Below are 13,337 nucleotides of genomic sequence, written 5' to 3'. Positions count from 1 at the left end.
TGGGTCATTTATTACTCATATATAATATTCATATTCATATATCATATGCTGAGCTATTCAGGTTAATTACCTGTCTCCATGAAGTAACAGTGAAATGAAGGATTTGAACTTGCTACCCCTCTGGGTACAAGTCTGTTAAAGTTTTATATAGCATGCGTGGAGGATGTGAACCGGGAACATGCTGGGTACAAAGTTGTTCACTTTACCCTTTTTTTCCCCCTACAAAATGGTCACACAGTTTTCCAGAGAGTAACTACTGTTCTGCTGAAAGGTAGGCTCTGGGTCTCAGTCCAGATGTTAATGATGCTCCCCTGGGGTTAAATTCCACACAGACCCCCTTGAGTGGAGAATTTACACGGAGCAATCGCGCAGGCCTTTACTTGTCTGGTTACAGCTGGCTTACCCGAAACTGCAAGGCTAGCACTGAGTCGTCAATATCGTCTCACTTAAAAAAAAATTTTTTTTTAAAAAGAGTATGAAAAAAATGTAGGATATGAGAGTGGACTGAGGTCATTCAATTAGCATTAAATCACGATGCTTTAAACTTCCTTAATTATCTCAATGGTGATGAACTAATGTAATGAAAAGCTTTTCTAGCTAGGTGAGCAGTTAGGTATTTTTAGAGGGAGTTGGTTATAGCATGTTGTTTCATCATGTCAGTCCACCTTGGAGAAGATCAAGGTGTTGCAACCAGCCCATATTTCAACTGTAATATTGCCCGGACTTGCTTTCAGTGAACAATGAGAAACTCTCACCAAGCATTATTTTGTGTGAATATGTGACAAACATGACCGAGTGTAAAGAACTCATCTAAAAAAGATTCATAAAATGTTACATCTTATTTGTCCAGCTGCGCTCATTATATCTCTGTTAAAGCTTAACCGAATATTTCAACAGGTGTTATGAAGCATTATAACTGACACTCAAAAGCAAAGTCAACTGGTTCTACTTGGCTTAACTACTTTGTAGCAAGAATTATGTTTCCATGTACAAGGATATAGACACCAGACTCTTATGGGACAAAGTATTTTATAGTACATTGTACTACTATGTTGCATAAAAATAATTGCATTTAAGTCATTCGCCAGATTCGCTTATCTGGAGAGACTTCTGGAGGACACAAAAAAAGGTCAGGCAAGGGTAATAATGATTCTGAGTTATTCGTGTCAGGGTGATAAGCCAAGAGGGGATGAGTGGCCTCTTCTTGTCATAAGACATTCTCGTGTCCTTGGGTGTCATTTCACACCTGACCACTACAAACCACATTCCCTGCTTGAGCTGTGCTTTTCTTAAACGGCCTTGTACAGCCTGACAACTGCTTTAGTCACCCGGTGCTGCGTGACAACTAGGTGTAAACAAGAACTTATGAAATGAATGATTATGTTCTTGTTTATTATCAGCATTTTATTTTACACTTTTAAATTAATTTTCCTGTGTTATTTATGAGAGTCTGCTAGATCTATCTAAAGATGTACAGTAAAGGTTGTTAAGTTAAGGTCACTCTGAAGTGTAAATCAGTATGTGTTGTAGCTACATTTGAGTCATGTAGCATGTATCATAATGTTGGCATATATTGTTTTAAATGAAAAATCCTCCAGGCCAATATCTGCTCTAAGCAAGTAGCAAGTGCATTGTGTCCTTTTATCAGGCTAACTGCAAATATTATGTGATTTATCATTAGCTTCAACATTTTTTTTCATGTTGGAGCATAGTCAGCTGGATGTACCCCCCCCCCCCCCAGGTATGAACACATTTCACCGCAGCTGTGCAAAAGAATGCTTTTTTTTCACTGATTCATAAAACAGTCAAAATACCCCTGTCTGCCTTAAACCACAGTGGAGGAATGGGCATTTTTACAGTCATACGTTGTCATTTTGTCATTTAAGGAAGTGCCTTATGCAAATACAAACATAAATCTGTGCAGTTCCCATGGTTATACAGGTCATCACAGTAATTCCAAAGGAAAAAAAATGCCCCAGTTTACAAATCCAAAAAGAACTCTTCAACAGGAGAGTAGCACCATCACCATGGAAACGCTGACAGTAGCTTTTATGAATAGCCCCAAATACGGTTTCAAAAAAGCACTTAGGGAAGACTAGCCCGCATCAGGACAGCAGCTGATTGAAGCGTAGCTGGGCAGATGCTCTGCAATGCTGGCTAAGCTAACATGCTAATTCCAAGTTTGTGTTGGGTTGGCTGTATCTGACCCAGGCCGCCACAGTAAACAGAACTGGAAAAATAAATAAATAAATGATCGTCAGGGTCACGTAAATTACCTCTCTCCACAGATGTGGAACGGATGAATAAACATCTCATCCCACAACGTATGCACATCCCAACTTCTAAAAATATCCATCCTACTGTATGTTCTTCTGAAAGTGGGTCACAGAAACCATCTGCAAATTATATAAATCTGAATGAAAATAGTGCTTATAAAACATATTGAATGACGTGTAGTCAAACACCCACAGAATAACAGTTAAAAAAAAACTTTATTACTGCAGCCAAGTAATAACATTATTTTACATAACATTGATTCTATTTCACAGAGGTACCAGTTACTAAAGAATATCAACACCGTTAAAGCCAGTCAAGAAATTCCAGAATCAAGTACACTGTTAGCATAACTGTGAATGACAGCAGTTAATCATAACCACTGTTGATTCTAACGCAGTCATTCTAAGGGAATATAGAAAAACCTCAAGCTAATGACAAGTAATGTGCCCCCACCCTGAGTACCCACAAATCCCACAAATCTGGGGGTTTTCAACCTTTTCTAATCCAGGGACCCTCACCCAGGCGTCAAGGGGAGCACAATCATAAATTGTAAAAGGATTATATTTAAAAAATGGTTTTATATTTTAAAATGATTTCCCATGAATAATTATTTTTTAAGAAATTGATAGATACGGTCTTTCAGACATAACGCAAATGCCATTTCAAAGAGGCCTCTAAAAGAGGGCCCCGCTGGCGAGATGGAATATAGATCTGTACGTGGTGATGAAGGGATGTCATGGATCAGTCCTGGATGTAAAACGATGTCCGCAATACCATCGCTGAGTGTAGTATGTTTAATTGCCCCAGTTGTGCGTTTCATCTGCGCGCACTACGTTTTGCCACCTCGCTCAAATTCCCTCTCTCCCGCGGCTTACGTAAACGATGGTTGTGCCTTAATAATTAAAGAAGACTTTCTTGCGCACTGGCTCTAACCACGGCTCCGGTTACATCACAGAAACGGCACTTGACCAAATAGATTTCACAGATTCGCACGCGCCAATATAATGCGCGAATGACGGCGTTTGCGAAAGAGGGTCACATTATGTTCCATTATGGAGGCGGCAGCCTGTTGGATGGAGGATTGCATTTTTTAAAAATCCCATCAGGCCACGAGACCTTTTCGTGTCTAGTGCAAAAATAACTCAAAAGCTACGGGTAATGTGCGCGAGAACAAATCGATCGAGGGAGAAATGGCTGTGTGTTAAAATAACTTCTCACATTTTTCTGACCGAGCTGTATTGTGTGCCCAGAACTGACGTTCATTCAACTGAACACATGGGATTTGATTTCCTAAACTGATCATCGCTCTATTTAAAAAAAAAATACACATTTTTTAAAAAGATAATCTGCATCTTTAATAAAAATGTATTATTTACTGTCTAATATTTAATTGTTGACTGTCTGATAAATCGTTCATTAAACCCAACAGTGTCATTTATGCATTTAATGGATGGTTTGCATCTTCTCCCCCATGTCTGTGTGGGTTTCCTCCAGGTACTCCGGTTTCCTCCCACAGTTCAAAGACATGCATGTAGGCTCAATGGAGACTCTAAATTGCCCACAGGTGTGTTGTGCCCTGTGATAGATTGGCGACATGTCCAGGGTGTATTCCTGCTTCTCGCCCAATGCACAATGGGATAAGCTCCGGCACCACCCGTGACCCTGACCAGGATAAGCGGGTATAGATACTGTATGGATGGATACAATTGTGTGGATAATGCTTCCTGGATCAGTGAAGTCATGCACAACTAAATTTTTACATGAGCCTCAATGGCTTAATGTAGTTATTATGTTGAAATAGCTACCGTGAGTGAGTTTGTGCATGCATGTCAAATGCTGAACTCGTTCCAGTCTTTGGACATTATGTCAGTAACCTTCGGAGCTCAGGGTAGGGTCTCTAAATTCCTGACAAGCTGTCAGCTGACAGGAAGTTAGTTCAGTTGTTATATGAATGTCCATGTGTAATCTGCATGATAGAAGCCCTCATAAAACTGGGACATACATCAGGGTACTTTGTAACTGGACACATTTCTAAAGCTGTTAGTTAACAATAAAACAACAAACTGCACAACACTGTGCCTCTTGCTGTGCTTGCAACTTTATATTGACTGAAACAATGACTTACGTTTCGGATGTCTCTGTCCTTTGTCAGAGTCAACAGGGATGTTTGAAAGGAAAGTCATGGCTTTTGTGCTTCTCCAGAACCTGTGGTCTACATAGTCAGGTGTGCACACCTTTATTCTTACACCTTGAAAAAATGTGTCAGTCAACCATTTTTCTTTCTCTTATCATTGTTCTCTAGTGATGCCAGAGCAAGCTTTCATAAACTTTATAATGGGTGGAGCTGATATGAGCTGCCAATCACTGATTTGGCCGACCAATGCAAGAAGTTTTTCATATCCAGCAAAAATACATTGATTGGTCCACATTAGTGAGCATGTGATAGCCATGCCCATTTTAGGAACATGGACTATTCCTCCCATCACTGTTATTTTCATCTCTGCATGATTTGGCTATTAAATTAGCCTAGCCTGTACCAACCACACAGTCTAACATGGCGAGAGAGGATCTCAGGCATTTATTATAATCCCAGCCAGGAGGTCCAAAACGCTATAAATGATTAGCTTTCTTTGGGCCAGTGCAATCAACTGTGCCCTCTGCTAACAACCTTAAGCTAATGTTTCTCTTGTTCCCTAAGATACTACAGTCTGCCTGTACACCTTATCCATTTAAGGATGTAAGATTACAGTGCAGACCGTAAGTATTTGGTGACATAATTTTTGTAGTTTTGGCTCTGTACTCGACCACATAGGATTTGACATGAAACAATGAATAACAGGTTAACGTTGTCAGCTTTAATAGGAGGATATCACCATATCAGGTGATCCATTTAGGAAAAACAGACCTTTTTATACATTATATAAAGTGTACATTATTACATACACATAATAATATAATAAGCACAGGTCATTCTGCACATCTAAGCCCCTCATTTATCCCAGTCTAGAGTGTAACCTGCACTGTACCTGGACACAAACACTTTAGGGGCCTCTGTCCACTATACAACCTGGAAAGCTTTTATACTCACTGACAACTCTTTAAAAAAATAGCCAATACATCCTGATATCAGTGTGGAAATTACCTTTAAATTAATTTCTTCCCTTGACTCTGAAACTACACTTGTGAAAACCAGAAATCTTCTACTATCACAGACTACAAATAAACCACCATCCTAATTATGGAATATTTACACGCTTTTCCATAGCAACAGTATCCTATTTAGCTTAAATTTAGGCATTCAGAGAGTGTGCATGAGGATGTTGTCATTCACTGTAACAGCAAGCAATGAGTAAATAAATAAAATACTCCACAATTCACCTCAAAACTATCCCGCTGGGTTAAAACTTCTATAAATCAGCTGATGTATTTCTGGTACTGTATATAGGGTGCACACAACACCCCCGCAGGCTGAAAATAGCGCGGCACCCAAAGACGTAACCGAATACGCTCTCTGACTGCCTCACCAGCCCGGCCACATTCATCCTCAGCTGAACCGCAAAGTGTGAACGACAGTTTCGTGAATATATGTGCTGTTATCTCTCCGGTAGGGGAGAGTACAGACAAAGCGAGCCTTGGATTAGCAAGCCTTCAGAAATAAGGGATTGCAGGGATTCACGCAATACTAGAGTGAATCCCTGCAAGAGTAATACAAACCGATGGCACCATTTTATCACCTTTAATTCATTTATTTCTATATTCTACATAAATGGTTATGTATGACCATTATGTAAAAACATTTTTATATCAGGGCTGTCCAGCCCTGTTCCTGGAGATTTATCATCCTGTAGGCTTTCATTTCAACCCTAATTTGGGACACCTGATTCTACCAATTAGCAGCACAATGCGATCTCAAGCTGTTGAAGGGGATGTGCTTTTTTAGGGCTGGAGTGAAAACCTACAGGACGGTAGATCTCCAGGAACAGGGTTGGGCAGGAAAGGCAATATAAAATATGAAACAGACATTTGGCATGATAAATGATTTTAATAATAGTTTTCTGTGTGCGTGTACCCATTTATAAACACGACCTTTGCCTCTTTGTGCTGCCTAACAGTGGTTTTAAGAATAGATTTTAAGATACTATCGACAACTTTTATGGTTTAAATGGTTGTGCTCCCAAATGCCTTTACTGAGCTACTGAACCCATGAGCTACACAATGGGTGCTAAGGTCATCTGATAATGGCCTTGCTCTCTGTATACGCAACCTGTTTAGACAAAAGGTGAGTTTGTTTTCTCTCAGCAGGGCCCTATGCGATGGAATGCTTGGCCAGAGAGCACCAGAGCAGTGCAGACGGTTTTCACTTCTACAGAAATATTTTAGAAATATTTAGCTGCTTTTAGTTTTTGTGTGCTTGTGCCAGATGAACTGTAGCGTCCGTAGCATGTTTGCCTGTAGTAGATAAATGCTTCGAGCTGCATGCGCGGTTGAACACTCACCGGCTAGGGAACCGTAACAACGAGTCCATTCTTTGTGACAAGAATAGCTCCCTGCGTGCATTGTTGCAATTGCAGACCGACTGAGATAAAGATCACATTAGCTGCTATTTGCAAGAAAAATGTTAAAGCAGTTAGCACGCTAGCTACATTGCTGAATTGAAAAATGAGACACCGTATATGTACGGTAGTTCTGTACTGTGGAAGAGGGCACCGTCTTGTTCACACCATTACACTGAAATAGCAGCTTACTGAAGATAATGAAAAGAAATTAGGACAAAAATAAATGACAGAAAACAACCAGCCCTCAAGGCAAAACCTGTTTTTATGGTCCAGCTTAGCAATGATATTTATATGACTGACAAAATACCTGAGATATTTAACTTGCTAAAAAAAAGCTATTTGCCGTGTACAATTACAAAATGTTTTTAAAAATACTTTTGCTCCTTTCACCCACGATTAAAGAAAGGAAAGACCTGGTAGAGCATTAAACCAGAGCACGCACACCCAAGCCAGTTTTCCCCCAGATTTATCTCTTTCAGGGCTAATCAGCTCGGCACTCACAGCTACCAATGGTGTCTGGTAGCAATATATCACTGACTATCTCAATCAGCTTCAAATAATGCATCGCACGTGCATGCAGCCTGGAGCCAGACCAAATGCGCTTGTGCAAAAACCAGACGCACGCATCAGCTGCAAACGCAGACCAGGGTCCTACAGCAGCGTTTTACTGGGTGCCAGGTTCTTTTTTTAAAACCTGGTATGCGTGGACCGAACAACGGTATGGAAAAGACTTATAATACTTATCTTTCTGTAACTAGAGGGAGGTATGCTGACCCTGTGCAGATGCACGACTGGACTCGGTCACTTTTTTTTTATTATTCATCAGAATAATTCATTTTTTGTTCTTCTCAGTGATAAATGGCCCTAAGTAAGAGTGTGGACTACGTGTGGTCCCCTGGCTGCCGGTCGAGAGGCCCTGGTGCAGATGCCGGAGTAAACCTGCGCTGTAAACCCAAAACAGGACGGAGATCTCAAGCTCCAATCCTGGAGGGCCGCCGTGTCTGCTGGTTTTTGATGTGTCCCGGCACTTAAGTCCTTAAATTAGGCCGCTGATTGGCTAAAGGGTCTGCACGCCTAGTCCCCAAGGCCTAAATTGGCTGCTGATTTAAAGGAAATCACAAAAGCCAGAAAACCCTGTGGCCCTCCAGGACTGTAGTTTGAGACCCTGCCCTGACGCTGGAGATTTAAGAATGTACTTCTCAAGAACTTGGCTCCCACCAAGTTTTATTCCCATTTTTCAATAACCGGACCATAATTGGTTCTTGTTCAGAGCAAAACTGACACGAGGCAGTTTACAGGCACTCTGTGACTAGGAATATGCAGACCACCATAGTTTAAACAGGCCCAAATATCTCTGAGCCCCCACCCACCCCCCCACCCTACCCAAAGCTCGAGCCAAACGTGCTTTATAGGTGGAGGCCCTGTGCCGAGGCCTGTTTCGACGCCCCCCCTCCGCCTCCCCTTCCCCACCCCACACTCACACAGCCCCCTTGCTTGGACATAAATGACAGTGTTATCCAGCTGGCCCCATAACCTGGAGGCCGTCTGCTTCTCTTTTGCCACTTGGCACGGTTCGCCACTTCTCCAAGGGATAAAAGGCTGCCAAAGTGTTTGGGTTTAGTGCGATCTACCCAGGCTTGTGTGTGTGATTAATTCAGCCTGAGTACAAACACTGCTTTGTGTACATTTGCTGGTTTGGGGGTATTAAATCAACAGAGCTACATATACACACTGGCACCGAGCTTACATACTGCTCAATGCTACTCTTGGAGCTGTAGACTCTGGAAGTGCACTCTGTCTCTCACTTTCTCTCTGACTCTCATTCACTCTCTCTCCCTATCTCTCTCTCTCTGTTTCTGACTCTATCTCTCTCACACTCTGTCTCTGACTCTCTACTCTCCTCTCTCCCCCACTCTCATTCACTCTTTCTGCCGCTCTCTCTCTTTCTGCCTGACTGTATCTCTCTCACACTATCTGTCTCTGACACTCATTCTCACACACATTCTCTCTCATGCATGCACACTCACACAGTTGTCCACACACACCCACGCACACACACACACCATGCATGCCACAGTTTAGGATTCATTCATTCTGGATTCATTAATTTCATCTTCTGCCCCACCTTTGCACCTCAGCAGATATGATCTTCCGGACAAAATGGTTTATCTGAGCACACAAGAAAAGTGCAAATGTAAATTTTAGGGTAGGATTTTTTTTTTTTTTAGTAAAATGTGACCGCTAACCTCGTGGAGTGGCCTCCATAGACCAATAGACCTCGAAACATTGGATTTGGTTGGTTGCAGCTGTTTTTTTAAAAAAAACTGTGTTTAATCATAGTGCCCTGAGGGCAAAACAGACTCAGCAAAAAGGTCTACGTCACTGTTACAGGATGGTCTGTGATAAAATGTCGCTCCTCTCTAACAGTTAATTGAATCATTACCATAGAGTCTGTAGTGAATCATATCCAAACTATTTCTGCGGGAAGTGAAAAACACCTAATATATAACATAGAATGACATGATAATTTCGGCAGAAACAAAGCTCTATTAAACAGGACTGTGAAGGTTTCTAAACGTGCCTTACACGTTATTAACATACATACATACGTTATCATCCAGAATACTGCGTTTTCGTCGGAATTTAACAAATACAGACAAATTCCTTTCTTCTGAGATACGCCTAAATATAGGCCTAATGGGTAATGTATTACCCTGCAGAAATTGTGTTTACATTACTTTGTAATTTATACAGTCAGTCAGCCCAATATGGCTTCGTTCCATGCACTTCGTGATGAAGGAAAACACGTCACCTGACACCCGCTACGTTTGCGCTTAGTGGTTTACCATTTACTCACAGTGGAAATCTCGCTGAGTGAAAAGAATAAACTTAGAATTACAGCTTTGAGTGAACAATTCTGCGACGACACAAGGAAATAAACGCTTCACCGGACGAAACCGGGAGTGAGAACACACTGTCCTGTGATAAATGTATCAACAGAAAGGCACATAGTGGTTTGGATAATTTTTCTAAGAATGTAAAAACAAAACGTATTTCTGTGTCTCTCTTCTCAGACGAAGAACTGGTAGGCCTATAGAGCTGTATTTCTTATAGAGGCAAGTCCTGCCACTAGGTGACACCACCACCTTGATTAACTGCAATAAAAACTCTGTCCAACTTTCGCTTGCAAATGAAAAATCCATTATCGTCCCCTCCCAGTGTTCCATGCAAGCAACTCGATGCATTGCTAGCATGTTTTCGGCATATAAAATAAGACACCGGATGGTCATAAAAAGGAGGTCTCGTAATAAGATACACTTCCTTTAAAGCTGACCCCGTCACGTCTGCGAAACGAAAAAAGGCATCACTGACAGCAAGCGATATTATCGACTGAATATATCACGTGTGTTTCATTAATGCAATTTAATGAATAACCGACCCCCCCCCCGCCTTCTCGACTGATGGCCTTTAAACCTAGATGCTGGGTCCAGCGAAACACGCTGTTTTCACCCCCTCCGCCCCCCCCCAGCTGTGGACGCAGTGAAAGATTTGCCCCCCTTTGCCTTTGCCCCCCCCGCCCCCTGACCAGACTACAGGCATGCCGATCAACCCCCCAGGGAACACGGGAGCTCAACGCCTCGCGTAAAAGTTTAGCCCATAGTCCCGTACTGGGAACAAGTAGCCTAACGTTTAATAAGTGAAACTTCGTATTTAAGCATCCAGACGTAACCCCCACCTCCTCCAAATCATGGCCACATCATATTTAACATGGAGCAAGGGTTATTGCAGTAAATGTATAATCCCTCGAGCAATTTAAAATCTTTGCACTTAATAAAAAATTTAAAAAAAAAAACGATTAGAAAATAATGAGAAGTATGTATGATATATACGTATTGCCTAAAGAAGCTAAAAAAAAATCAAGAAATCTTCCCTCTTTCGTGGGAACAGTCACCGAAAGCACTGGAGGTAATAAACTCGGGGATCTCCTGGTTGCGGATAACGGAGAGGCAGCAACATTCACCGCAGCGACCAGTTGTCAGCTAAGTGACAGACAACAGCTGAACCCATAGGCTACATCTGGAGCTCTACACCACACACCCGAAATCTAACACCATACCACCTCACGTACTGCAGTGAGTAGCTTACCCAATTAAGAGAAGGGGTCTGTTTTGTTTAACCTTAGAATTTATTGTTGAGGATTAAGTTGTTTACTTAATAGCATAACCACTATAAAGCAAACGCCATATGTGCTGTTTAGCCCTGAGAAAAAACAATACTTTTCATTGGTAACATCAGGTCATCGGTGTTATAAGTAAAACGAAAACATTGTTTTTGTATGCATGATTGAAAAAAGGTTCAATAAAATCTCTTATATAAAGTGAACGCACGCAAACTTTTTTTCTTTGACCTAAGAGAAGCGAATAGCTCTACACACTTTAAATACAACACACTACTAAGGTTGGAGAGTATGAAGTTGGTTTGTTGTGACAAACCACTTCGAATGAAACATAATGTAAATGTTATTAAAATGCTATTTCCAAATGTCATCAACTTATTGTCTTAATAACGAAATTCGACAGTACATTTACACATGACAACTATTTCTGGGGCTGGGTCAAGGCAACGCAAAATTACACCTTTAACGATTATCTTACGGCCAAATACTCAATTTGTATGTCCTAAAGTCGATGAAATATTGAAATTGTGACAATTAATTTAGCAAACCAAAAGGAGTCTTCATTTGCCTTTACCCAGAGTCTTAGAAATAATAATATAAATTTTAAATGCATTACAATAATTCATACTCACCAAAAAGTGATCAACTCAGTAATACAAGATGTCCCTGGTCAGCTACTCCTTTATTTGTGAGCTAGAATCACATTTGGTGTCATTTGCGTCCGTTGAGATGTCCAGAGTGTAACCTAACCAATGCGCTGCCGAGTCCCACACAGCTGAATACCTTCAGAATCAGTCGAACACAAGCGCTCGCATTTTCGAGCGAAGACTGGGTAGGAAAAGCGATCTAGGCAAAGCTCGACTGCTAAAGCCCGTTGAATTGAAATAACCAGTCCCGTGCTGCTGCTGCCTCACCAGCTAATGGGCTAGGGGGCTTCATGCTCGCTGAAATGACATTAACATTACTCCCTGCCTATTGGCTTAAACAAGCAACCCCCCCCAACCCTCGAGACACCGACATTCTTGGTAGTCTGGAAAACATGGAAGGTTTGCCTGTCCTTTTCTCTGCAATTTTTTAACCAAGTAGTTAATTATGAGAAAACGAAGCACTGTCATAGGGTTCTGATTGGAATTAAACGTTTATATTGCCCCCTTTTCATTTTTAAAGCATTCGTGCCATATAATTACATTATCATAAAAGTGCCGTCGGATCCAACGTTTATTTTACATTCCATTGCTTAGCGATTATTGCTTTGTTGTTGCAATCAAAAGTAAAAGTAAAAATTGAAGCGTAATTGTTTTTATTCCTGTACTATATGGCAGATGTATGTGTTTATAATCCATTCATATTCAGTGCTTTCCGTTTTTAGACACAAAAGCTATAAACCAACTTCATAAAGACTTCTTGAGAGGTATTTTAACACAGAGAGACAGTTTACAAAGACAGTGATATATATCAAGACTATCAAGTCAGAAGCATTTAAAGGAATAACTCCATACAAAGTACAGTATGCTGCCCATAATACAGTGTCTTTCTGTAATGTCCTCATCCTTTATTTGATCAAATATGAGTGATACAGCTACAATTTGCTGTCAGTCATGACTGGCCTCTCCACAGCAAAAGACAATGATTGGTTCATATGAATATGAAAATGATAGCTCCTCCCATTTGAGGGTTCTATGAAGCTTAAGTAATACAAAGATGTTGCATTGGACTGAATTTAGGCCTGAGAGAAAACATTTGTTTCAAACAGAACCTGGTCCAGGAGAGGCAACCCCCCCCCCCCCATGTTTGGGCCTACGATCCCATGATATCGCATTACATTTATTAAGCTTATTTGCTTAGAGTGGCACTAGACAGTGTAGGGAAACCATCTTTCCATTCAGCAGGCTGAAATAGTGCCAGACCTGGCTAACAGAAGTCCCAGGCCAGCGAGTACAGATTCAACATCAGTCAAGCACTAGTGCTATTTAACTATGCAAACTAAGACTCAAAGCAAAGATGCATATTGGGAAACAAAGACATTTACATTGTAAGCTTTCAGCAGAGTGACTTACACAGTTTACGACTTGTTTGATTCTTTGACGAATGGCCGCGTTCACGGATGATGGCCGTGAACATGACCTATGACCCGTCATCCATAGCCTGTGAATGCTCTCATAATGTAATCCACGTGAGCCCTTTACAATGACTGTACGTCATTTTCCCCATTCCCTGACCTACAATCCGCAATCTTCACAATCCACAAGCCCCTCTCTCTTGGAAATGCAACATCTCGGATGACAGCGGTTTGATACCACATGTTTTTTTTTTTCTTCTTTCTTATT

At 41.1% G+C, this 13,337-nt stretch overlaps 1 protein-coding gene across 1 annotated transcript in view; it reads right to left on the bottom strand.

Annotated features, from left to right (window-relative positions):
* LOC135259879 (prickle-like protein 1) overlaps nt 1-11,941 on the bottom strand; it is a 41,757-nt gene extending 29,816 nt beyond the window's left edge. The window contains exon 1 of the mRNA XM_064344758.1: nt 11,643-11,941. The gene's annotated coding sequence lies outside the window, so the exon portion shown is untranslated. The remainder of the gene's footprint in view (nt 1-11,642) is intronic.
* Between the last annotated feature and the right edge of the window lie 1,396 nt (nt 11,942-13,337).

The sequence above is a fragment of the Anguilla rostrata genome, chromosome 7 (assembly GCF_018555375.3).
Source record: "Anguilla rostrata isolate EN2019 chromosome 7, ASM1855537v3, whole genome shotgun sequence".
NCBI classification, from domain to species: domain Eukaryota; kingdom Metazoa; phylum Chordata; class Actinopteri; order Anguilliformes; family Anguillidae; genus Anguilla; species Anguilla rostrata.
Note: the sequence above shows the minus strand (reverse complement) of the source record. Positions and strands in the feature narration are given on the sequence as shown.